Source organism: Lonchura striata, chromosome 12 (assembly GCF_050655825.1).
Source record: "Lonchura striata isolate lonStrDom1 chromosome 12, ASM5065582v1, whole genome shotgun sequence".
In the NCBI taxonomy this organism is placed as follows: Eukaryota; Metazoa; Chordata; class Aves; order Passeriformes; family Estrildidae; genus Lonchura; species Lonchura striata.
Genome location: NC_140714.1, coordinates 1,301,534 through 1,313,252, shown reverse-complemented (window position 1 = coordinate 1,313,252; position 11,719 = coordinate 1,301,534). Strand labels below are relative to the sequence as shown.

General features: G+C 52.6%; 1 long non-coding RNA gene across 2 annotated transcripts; it reads left to right on the top strand.

The window, feature by feature from the left end:
• Positions 1-2,429: 2,429 nt before the first annotated feature.
• On the top strand, positions 2,430-10,265 carry LOC144246986 (uncharacterized). 2 transcript variants are annotated; one of them, XR_014958092.1, is made up of 3 exons: positions 2,430-5,901; positions 6,012-6,146; positions 9,601-10,265. It is a non-coding gene; the product is annotated as an uncharacterized LOC144246986 (long non-coding RNA). The 2 variants fall into 2 exon arrangements; XR_013340703.2 differs by having other exon boundaries at positions 2,430-6,146.
• Positions 10,266-11,719: the final 1,454 nt, after the last annotated feature.

Here is an 11,719-nt window from a genome sequence, read left to right as displayed (position 1 = left end):
GGCACCTGGGAGCTCTCCCGGTGCCTGCCGGTGCCAGGGAGAGCTGCTCATTGCAGCCAACATCACTGGCCCTGGGCAAGGCACCTCTGCCCTGCGAGCGCTGGGCACGGCTCAGGGTGTAAGGAATGGAGGAGAATCTTTCTACCTCTTTTGGAATAATTTATTTCTTCGATATGTGTCTTTCTCACAGCTGTGTTTCTGCTCCAGGCATGTCACCCTGTGGAGGCAGTTACTGCCATCACATCCAGGGCCTTTGGAAATGGCCAAACAGGAAAGCTCTGCCCGGGAAGGGTTTTTCACCACATGTGCCTTGTTAAAACTGCAAACAGAGCAGGCTGGGTAATGCCACACAGCTGATGGAAACAGAAATGCCTGGAAATAAAAGGCAGCTCCCCCAGTTCCTCTTGTGCTTGCTGCTGTCCTTGGGCTGCTGGGAGCTGGCTGGGCTCTGTCCTGGGCTGGTTGCCCCAGCATCCAAATCTTCGCAGCCACGCAGAGGCAGGCCAGGCTGAGGCAGGTGGGTGTTTGCTGTGGGATGGACCCTCGGCCATCTCAGCCCTGCCCATGAGTGACCCTCTGCAGGGTGACAATGCTGATGGGAAAGGGCTGCCTTGCCACTACAGCCTTGGACTTGCCCCCAGTGCTCCACTTCAGCTCCTCTCTGAGCCCTGCTCTTTATTCCAGTACCCAGGATGGGCTCCCACGCTGTTGTTTTCTGAGCACAGCTCAGCCCAGGGATGGTGGCCACGGTCTGTGGCTGCCAGAGGAATAATTAGTTTCTCTCTGGAGCACAGCTTTGTCCTCTCTTCAGCCCCTGGTGCTGCTGGAAGTGCACAGCACTCCCTCCTCCGTGCGGCTCTCCGCTCGCCTCCGTGCCGTGGCAGCGAGAGAAAAGGCCGAGCTCTGTCCTGCTTTGAAAGGACTGATGAATATGCAAACTATCAGGGCTGAAATATTGCTTATCCGTGTCACGGGGTGTGCACGGAGCCCGTGCTGCTGCCTGAGGATGTGTACACCACCAGAGCGCAGCTGAGCAGCTTAGGGAAGATTTAACTCTTATTTCTATTCTCGACACCGAATCATTAATAAGGCTATGGCCATGCTGGGGGCTTTTCCCAGTGCTCTGCTCCTGCTGTGGCAGGGCCTGGGGACCTGCTGGTGGGCTTTGACTGCAGCTATTGATCAGGTAAAGCTCCAGCCCAAATGGAAGCAGTCACAACGATTATCTCGTGGTATTAGTGCACGTATTGTGAAATTGGTGTGATTTGAGATGAAATGTGACCTATGGGCATAGGCAACATGTTCTAATGTATTCAGAAATGCCGGGGCTGACGAGCTATTGCTGCTGGTACCACACTGATTAAACCCCAGCTCGCTCTGCTCCCATTGAAATCAGTGGGAGGTCTGTCATTGCCTTCCGTGAGTGCTGGACTGGATCCAGACTGCACTTCATGGGATGCATTATTCCACAGGATTAGAGAGGCGCAGGGAGTGGGATTCCTCTCTCTCACTGATCTCTGTGCTTAGATGTTTGCCTTGGAGCTGGCTGGGACAAGCACCCAGCCTGGTTTTGGTGTCAGCCCAAGGAGGAGATGAGTGGTGTTTGCTCCCAAAGCTCTGCCAGGGCTGGGCTGCTGCTCTGGGAAACGTGAGGGGCTGGGCAGCCCCTGTCATCCACAACTCCTGGTGGCGTGGGACACAGGAGGCAGGGACCTTGTCAGCATTGCCTCTACCAAGTGTTTGACCCAGCAGTGCTGGAGTCCTGGCTCAGGAATGGAGAGCCCAGTCCCCCCAGAGAGCCCCAGAAGGGTCCTGGCTCTGCTCTGCTGGTCAGGACTGGCGAGGGGCTTTCTCAGGTCCTTCATTTCAGACAAATTTTGACCTCACCGAGGTGTGGGTGGCTCCGGGGCTGGATTCTCCTGCAGCATGGGAGCTCCTCTCGTGGCCCATCCTGCAGGGCCCTGCCATCCCAGCCCCGCCACGCCGGCCCCTGGCTGAGCCTTTGGGTGGAGGATGAGTCAGGGCCCCGTGCAGGGAGGGGGTGGCGGTGACCCCCCCAGTGCTGCTGGGGAACTGAAGCAATCTGTTTATCATGGAAAAACTGCTCTTTGCAGCAATTCAAATGGAAACTTCCCAGAATGAGTGTTGCAGAGCTTTCCCCTTGAATCACCGGGCCTCCCAAGGGCCGCTGTCGAAGAGATGCCCTCGGGAGAGCTGTGGCCGTCCTTGGAGCTCCCTGCCGGCAGCACAGCCGCTCTCAATCCCTCCTCGGGCCCGTTCCCACGGGAGCAGCGCCTTTCCCCAGGCGGGACAGCTACGGGAGCACCCCACACAGGCGTCCCAGGAGCTGCTGCTCAGCCGGGGCTGGAGGCTCCGGTGGTGGCATCTCCCAGCCTGGGGAGCAGCGGGGTGGACGCTCCCCCGGCAGCAGCCGCTCCATCTCGCCGGGCCGTTTGCCTGTTTTCCCTTCCCTCTGGCTGCCCATCAGCTTTTCCGTGGCTGAAATGAGTGTCCCAAGGTCCGGGGGAATTCAGGCGCAGCCGGGTGAATAGTGAGTGAGCCTGCCCGGCCGTACAAACGCGGTGCTGCGGGGGCACGGTGCCCGTGCCGTGCCGTGCCGTGCCCGTAGCACGGGGTGCCCGGGGATGCTGCGGGCAGGACAGCGCAGCCACAGCTGTGGGCAAGCCCCGAGCTGGCAGATCCGGCCGACACAGCGGCGGGATGGGTGTCGCAAGGTGTGGGAGGCCACCGGGGCAGGTTGGGGCACCCCGGTGGTCCCGCTGCCACCCGCCGAGCGAAGCTGCTGGGGATTTTTATACCTTTATCGCTGTCGGGCTCGTGGCGCTTGTCCCCATAGTAACAGAGCAGGCTGGCACCGCAGCGCTCAGCGACATCCCTGGTCCCCGGGGAGAAGCCGGGGACCTGCCGGTGCGTGTCCCCAGCTCCTCCCCGGGCGCTGTGCGGGAGCCCGGGGACAGCTTTGCTGCGCCCCGGAGCGTGGCAGGCTTTCACCGCGTCCCTGCAGCCCCGGGAGAGCCAAGGACTGCTGGCTGGCAGGGCAGAAAGGACACTGTGGGGCTGGCAGGACCTGGCAGGGGTGAGGGCTGGCTCGGGGGCAGGTCCTTGTCGCCGCACGTGTGAGAAGCACGGGCCCGGCTCTGCAGAACCACCGAGGGGTTTTCCGGCTCAGCACCTGGGCACTTGAGGTCAGGAGGCATCTGCAGCACGAGCCTGCTGAGCCCAGCAGCGAGGCAAAGGTGTTTCGAAGGAGACCGGCAAGACGCAGATCGCTGCTCAGATCCTGGAGCCGCTCGGAAGATGAGTCAAAGGATTCCTGAAACAATTAGAGCTGCGAGGTGCAGCAGCAACAGCACATCCACCGTCAGCAGCTCTGCCAGGCGCCCTCGGCCAGCTGTTCGTGCTTTCCCTTTAATAAGGCACATTAGGCAATTTCCCATTTAAAAATGTTTATGGGAATATATAAATATTCTCTTATACAGAACTTGCCTGGCCCTTTGTGCGCCGAGGGGTGGTGAGAGTGACTTGAATTGTTATAAATCTATCGAGGCAGCTTGAGGTGGAGCCTTCAGCACGGTGGGATGGGTGGCTCAGAGCCCCCTTAGAGACCGAGTCCCCCAGGTGCCAGGATGGGCCACCTCGCTCCGTGGGACAAAGTGCCCCACTGAGCAGGACAGGCCACCGCAGGCTGCGTCACGGCCCTTGGTGCCCAGCCACAGGCAGCGTGGGCAGGGTTTTCCCTCCTGTGATTTCCCGATGGCCACAGGAAAGAGCTTGCACAGACCCGATCTGGATTTAATCAAAGGAATTTTTTTTTTTTTTCATTTGCTGTCTTATGTGCTGACCACCAAACCACATCCTTCGAGCCTGAGCCCAGCACAGTGAAACAAAAACTAGGCCAGGGCTTTTTGCTATGTTTTTTTTTTTTTTCTTTTTTTTTTTTTTCCCCTTAGTGCATCAGTCGGGTGCAAAGCTGGCACACACGTCTCCTCCAGCCCCTCTGCTCCCACACAGCCCCTTCCCAGGGCAGCCTGGCATTTCCACCCGCCCTGAGCCAGGCACTTGCAGCTCCACGTGAAACCTGGGAACTCTCCAGATTATGTGCACTGAGCACAGTGGCAGTGGGGAGAGAATACAGAGGAATAATGAGCAACGACGTGCTGGCAGACCATGGCAGGACCTAATAAGGCACAAGGTGGGGACTGTCCTTGGCTCTCACCCGACGCTTGCTTGGTTCAGCCTGACTGAGGGCTCAGAGCAAAGCAGAGGGTCCCCGGTGAGCCCCTGGAGCTGGTGGGAGCAGTGGCTGTGGTGTGACACCGTCCCTGGCAGCATCCCCCAGCACCCAGGGGCGAGGTGCCTGCGTAGGGAAGTTCTCACGTTCGCAGAACAGAGAGCAGCTTTATTGTTGTATTTTGCAAACCAAAACCAGCCGGGAGTTTCTGAAGCGTCTGCCATCCCCGCAGAGAGCTGTTTAGTCATGCCTGGTGCGTGTGCATGTGAGACAGCGAGGGGAGGGAGGCTCGAGGACTTTGCAGAGATTAAAGATTTATGCTGACCCTTGAATCTGATCCAAGGCTACTAATCTGCCCTGATCCTATCATCTGCTCAGGGTGGATCTATTTCACTTTCCTTTATGGTACTCCTGACTCATTCCACTCCCACTCCAGGCCAGGCCAGTGGGAATGGGAAGCGCTACCACATATTTGTTTGGGTTTGCATTTAAAGCTCTGGACCTCTAGTGGGTGCAGCTCATAAAGGAAACCAGTGTGGATAAGATACGGGTGAGCTGAATGCTTGGAAACCACTCCCAAACGCAGGCTGAAGTGGTTTGAAATCAAGGTGGAGTGATGTACTGAAGGCACAATACTTGGCAGCTACGCCCAGCGTGTGAGAAAGGCATTTAAATCCAAGGTGGTAAGGTAGGCAGGGCACCCCGCGTGCTTCCGATGGGACAGCCCGTGCCCTGCAGGGTGTGCAGGGCCAGGGGGCTGCAGCCCAGCCCTCCGTGTGCCCACCTGCCCTCTCTGCCTCTGTGCTTTGTACCTGCTGAGCCACCCTCGGGCCTGCAGGAAGCTGTGCCAGGGCTCTGCTCCTGCCCTGGCACTGCTCTGCCTGGGAAAGGCCTGGTTCCTGCCCCATCACCCCGCACTGAAAGGCTCCCGATGGCTGCTGGGGCTTTAGTGTGAGAAGCCACGTGTGGAGGAGAATACAGACCGGATTGTTGGTAGGGGAGAATAAATCTCCTCTGCCTTCACAATAAAAAATAGCGTGGCAGAAAGAGAAATAGGAGCTTTCCACCCCTCGGCTCTTCTCTGCTGCAGCCACACGTGTCTGGAGGGAGGTGGGGGATGCCACAGCAGCGTGGCCCGCGTGCCAGCCGGGCTGGGGTGGGTGACACCCACCGGGCAGCCCCGCGGCAGACGGGCAAACAGGATCACTCATACGGGCCTGGCCCGTGGCTGAACTGCCCGGGAGATGGAGTGTGGTATATCCTATTTCAGATCCCCTGGGACATCCTGTTCTCCTGATAACTGATGATATGTAAATATAGCAAATGCAAAGCCAGGCACTTTCCTCGGGTGCCCGGCCCAGGCTGCTTATAGAACAGGGCTGAGCCCCAGCGGCGCGCTCGGAAACACCCATCTGCAACTGCGACACGGGCATCAGGCTTTATTTTTAGTTTTAAACCAAGTTCCTGTTTGTAAGGCCAGAAGGGTTACAGGAAGAAAAATTATGAAGTGGGATCATTTACTGCTATTTTCTTTTCACGTGTCCTTCCTTCCTTCCTCCCTCCTGAGAAATGGGATGTAGCACATCGCTATTCCAGGCTGCAATGTTCGCTGGTTCCTGCTCCCTCCGAAGAGGCCCATTAAGCCTTGTGTAACAAAAAGCTCCGTCCTCCCAGCCCTGCCAATTACCCCTGATTTCTGCTGCTTATCTCGTGGACACGAAACTGCCTCGCTGACTCGCATCTCCTTCTCTCTCAGCAGAGTTTCGGGCCGGTCCTGGCAGGCGGGGTGACATGGGCATCCCTCCCTGGCTCATCAATCCCTCTCCTCCCCGCGCCTCTGAGCAGCCCCAGCAGGATGAAGGATGGAGGGAAACCATGGGAACTGTTTGGTCAGGTCAGCCAAAGGAGCCTCTTTAATGAGCAAAGCCGAGCACTAATTAGTCTGGTGTGCAGCCCCCTGCCCCATCCCGTGCCTGCGGTTCTCCTTCAGGTGGGGTCGCCGTGCGAGGGGAGCCGCAGGGATGAGCTTGGCAGGTGCCCATGTGTTTTTCTCCTTCCCGTGCCCTGTTAGGGAAAGGTAATCCCGAGCTGACAGGAGGGAGACTGTGAGCTGCTGATGGGAATTCCCAGCTGAGAGGTTTTGAGAGCGGTGGGAGCTTTGGCGTGTAGATTAGGTTGCTTATATATACTATAGTGTGAAGGAAACGGGTGGTTTTGCTAATTCCCTTGCACTTTGGTTTAATAAAGCAGGATTTGTCTGGTGGGAAAGTGTAACAGTGGGATTTAAGCTGTGTGAGTCTCATGACTGGTGCTCGCCTGGCTGGGTGGGAAGCAGGGAAGCATCGATTGAATTCTGTCTCTCCTGTGTTCTCGTGTTTTTAAACACGATTGGAGTGCCCACAGCTTTGGATGAGCTTTATTTGGGATGAGATTTGTTTAAAAAATCCATATGCAGATGCTTGCACTAAATTCTGTTTTCCAGAACTGCAGTGCCCCATGTCCTGGGGGAACCAGCACTGCTTGTTTTGTCAGTGCCTTGTGACAAAGACTCACCTGAACTGAGAAAGGATAAAGAGGGGTGGCCAGGACACAGGGGGAGAAGGGGCAAGTTAGTATCTGGTACAGCCTCTGTAAGCAAACAAGATCTTTCTGCTTCTGGTTTTAATGAGAAAGTCCCCAATGGAAATTTAGACTCTGGATCTGCATCAAATCCTCAAAGTTCAGGCAGTTTAGAGCAAGGACTTTGGTCCATTCCATCACTCATCAAAGCTGCCTGCAAAATTCACATCCCAATACGTTTTTCCAGTCATAAATTCTGCCAAAGATGCGTGCTTAGATGCAAGATATTTTTCCTCTTTTTTATCCCTTTTGCTAATTTAATTCCCAGATCTAAATCAAGTTTTCCGTCTCAGACTTCCAGGAGCTGGGATGCCTTTGCTTGCAGTTGGGAAGCTTTGCTGTGTCCTGTGTGGTGTGGTGGGGGATTGGAAAGGTTCACCTGCCTGCAGGTGACCAAGTGAAAGGGGGGGCCTCGGGGTCAGGCTGCTTTATTGCCAGAGCCCAGATTTTGGGATGGTCTAGAGAGCAAATCATTACAGTGCTCTTGCCCTTCTCTCCCTTATTACTAAGAGGATAAAACCCAAGCCATTTTTTGGATATTCACAAATATGCTCCTGATGAAGGCCCCGAGCAACCAGGCAGATTTTCTGAGCAGCCTTGAAGCAGCAAGGCACAGCAGACACATGCTGGGCTCTCCCTTATTCTTATTCTTTTCTGTTTTCTTGGGTATAATAATAAAAGCTAATCAAAGTGATGCTCTCCAGCAGGCTTTTGTGTATGGCATTACAGCAAAATCCTAAATTCCCCTTCCTGCTCATGCATACAAAGCAGGAAGAACTAGGATGGCTGCAGTCTATTTTCAGATGATTTAGCCAAGGAGAAAATAGCTGGATGGCTGGAAGAGGAGCGTTTGATAGGAAATAACCTTGAAGCACAGCTCTGACATGATGGTGTGAGGTGTCCAGCCCCGCTCCGTGAAATGCCAGCAGGGAAGGTGACTTCCAGAGGAGATGACAAAGGACAATGCAGACAAGCAGAGCACCCAAAATCCAGTGCAAGGGAGACTGCAGAGTGGGCTGGGTGCTCCCTGTGCTCCTGATTTCAGCACTGATGTACACGGAGGTCCCCCTGCTCAGTTCAGGACTCTCACCAGGTGCTGAGGCAACAGGTTGTGAGTTTGGCTGGTGTCAATGAGTGCAGCTGACAGATTGTGAGTTTGGCTGGTGTCAATGAGTGCAGCTCAGCTGGCTGGGCTCACGGGAGCCTCTTTGTACCTGTAGCTGTGCTCCTTCTTCCCCACTAAAGGCAAAGGCACCACCTGGGATTTGCCCCTCACAGCTGGGGCAAATTGGATGCTCCTTTGGTACAAGGTGAGAGTGTGGTGACAGCTGTGACACCTCTGGGGACAACTGCCCAGAGATGTTCCCTTCGGGCAGGCTGGGGCTTGGGTTTGCTGTTCCTCTCTTGCTCTCCATCTCTTGGGAGCAGCTCATTGCTGATAACATCCCTCGCTTTGGATTTATTCCCAAAAATAGAGAGGAAGATTTGCAGGACCCTGCGGTGCCCATGTGCCAGGGGAGGGCTGGGTGTGGGCGATGGCACAGGGGGCTGCGCTGTGCAGGGAGCCCTGCCAGGGCAGGGTGAGGGTGAGGATGGAGGTGAGGACACAAATGCTTCAGGAAAGGAGGACGGCTTTGGTGAGGCTGCATCCCCCTCTGCTGGAAAATCGCAGCAAAGGCAGCAGAGCCCCTGGCCAAGGAGAAAACTTGAGAGGAAAAGGGGAAATTAAAGTGCAAAGAACACCAGTGAGGCCCGGGTTCCCTGGGGCATCGCAGCATCCAGTCTGGGCTCTGCTGGGGTTCATCCCATGCCTGTCACAATGACAGAGCTCCTGCTGGGGACATCCTCTGCAGAAACTGGGACACGTCTCATTTGTGCTGGGCACAGTCCCTCTTCCCAGTATGGGAAGGAGTGAGGCAGGGGCAGCACCCGGAGCCGTGGCTCAGGCTGGTCCTGGTGATGTGGCAGAGACTCACAGCAGGCAGAGCATCCTGGCTGGAGCTGAACAGAATTGCACAGACAGGCTCAGCGCTGTACTGCTGGGTTCAGAGCTCCTCTGCAGCCCAGGTGGTGTCCAGGGACCACGGCTGATGGGCATGAGCTGCAAAACACTTGGTGGGACTGAAACACACATGGCAGCCTGGACTGTGGGCACTGGGTTTGTCAGGAAAGGGGCTGCAGCACTGTTTGGATATTGCCTGGCAGCTGGGAGGGAGCTCTGCCTCAAAGCAGAGGCTGCAGAAAATGCCTCCCCTGGCCTGGCACCATGTGCATGGTCCCTGGGTGGGCAGCTCATGGCTCCGTCTGACCACGGACCTCCAGCTGTGGCTTTCCCAAGGTGCTGCTCCTTTGAGTCTGGTCACAGAGGTGTCTGGGCAGAGCTGGAGCCCAGGGCTCTGTGCCCGCCTTTCCGAGCCTCACTTGGAGGCTGTTTGTGCTTAGGCTGGAAGAATGGGTTTGTTTCCTCGTAGATTTAAAATCTAAATTACAGAAAGGGTGAAATGCGGTGACTGGGCTGGCCAAGGCCCTGACTGTGCACTAAATCTGCAAGCGTGGGCCTGGCTTTTGTGCAGGGGGCTCTGCAAGTGCCAAGGTCACTGTTAATAAATCTGACTGGAGGACCAGGAGAATTTTATTTAACTTACTGCTAACAGCAGGCTCCTTTTTAACTATCTTTTATTTTTTTTCCCCTTGCTCCCTTCTGCTGATTCATGCTCCTGCTTCTTAAGCACTGGGAGATGCCAGCATTCCTAAAGGTCATCACTTGCATGCAGCAGCTCATGCTGGGGAGTGTTTGCCAGCACCTACGAAATCGAAATGCTAAAGCAACTGCCATCATTTATATTTTCCCTGGCAGCGACAGACAGTCGCACAGCTTGCCAGCCGCCAAGCTGCCACGTTTCCAGGCTTGGGGACTACTCCAGGGTGAAGGAGGTGTGTGAAAAGTGGTGCCTGCTGATGAACCTGATACCGGGTCACCTTGAGATGAGGATTCTCACCTGGGCTCAGCTGCGGGCAGTGCTCCTAGAGAAACCTCTGAGCTGCATTCAGACCATCCCGGCGCACTGCGATCCCGTGCCTCTGGAAATGAGATCCCGCTGCTCACGTCAGCTTTCACCCAGGAGCCACGCTGCTGCCTGCTGTGGCTCTCAGACTGTCAGAGAGAAACAGAGAGTTTCTAACCAGGCAGAAACCTGTTGGAAAAGAATGTAAATAATTCTTTATTTCTCTTGTTGTTCGCATTGTTTATAGTTAAATTTTATCACTGTGCGTCAAGCACTCTGCACCAACGGTGTAGGTTGTTTTCACTTCAGGATCAATGGAGTTGGTCTGAATGAAACTCTGTATAAAGAGTGGTGGATTTTGAATAAAATCGGAGTTTTACTCTCAGCAACCTTTGGAGTCAGAGTCTTTTTGTTCCCATCCTGCCTCAACAGCATCAGCCTGCCCTGGCTGCCTCCTCGCTCCCCTTCTCCCCTTCTCCTCCCCACTGTGGTGCTTTCCTGGGCTGCAGAAAGAGGCAGGATTTTATGGCATGCTGGCAGCGTGCAAACAGCTCTGGGGAAATAAGTTATGGTTTCATTTTCATGGGGTGGCTCCCTCTTCATGGCAAAGGAATACTTCTGGTTCAGCTCGAGCAGTAACAGCACAACTGACACGTTTCTTTTTTCAGGAAAGAAGTGAGGAAGACACAGAGAAATCCTTCCTTTGCTCCTCGGTTTTTTAATGACTGTTTCTACTGTGGCAGTACCAAAAATGCTGTGTAAAGTGACAGGAGGACTGTTACAGGCTGTGGCAGGTTCAGGAACCAGTTATTTCATGTGCACCTCTGTAGAGGTGAGCACTAATCTTACCCTTTCCTTTAAGAGTCTGTAACACAAGAAGACACATACTTGTACCTGCTATCATCTGCCTCTTTCTTTCGATATTATTTTAAGTGAGCCTTGAAAGAGCAGGGCTGGAAAGAGCCCCCAGCTGCCTGCTGGCACTGCGGAGTGAGGCTCCCGTTTGTCCTCACAGGCTCAGATTCCCCAGAGCCAAGAGCTTCTCCCTCCCTCCACAAGGAGGATCCTGACCTGGGAGGCACCCACAGCCTCATTTTATAATATTTTTCATTATTACATTTTACATTATTAAATGAAAATATTATTTATTTTATAAATATGATATATTATAAATAATAGCATCAATATTATACATTATATAAACACAATATAGAAATATATTACCTACATGATAAAATAAAAATTTACATTATTTTATATTATAACATTTTATATTTTTACTATTGCATTTAACATAATTTATATAATTTAATTAAAAATATATATTTATAAATATATATTTATAATTAATATAATAAATATAATATATATTAAATATATACAATATAAATATATTATAAATTTAAATTTACATAATTGTATGTTTTATATGTTAAATAATACCTTCATTATTTTTATTTTATATTTAGTGTTTTATTTATTTTTAATTTTTATTATTTTTATTTCTTATTTAATATTATTTTATTATTTTATTATTACATTTTACATCATGTATATTATTAAATTAAATATAGTTAAATTAAATTAAATCAAAACATAATCTATTTAATAAATATTATATATTTATAAATAACATAATAAGTATCATCAATATAAAATATACACCACACAAATATATATATAATCAGATTAAAATGTGCATAATTTTATATGATAACATTTTATAACCCAGCTGAACCCCTGGGAGAAAACCAGCACCCAGACGAGCTGAGGGCACTAACAGGGCACGTGTGTTTGCCTCCTCAGAGGAGGAAAGGCGAATCCCAGAGCGATATTGTCGATT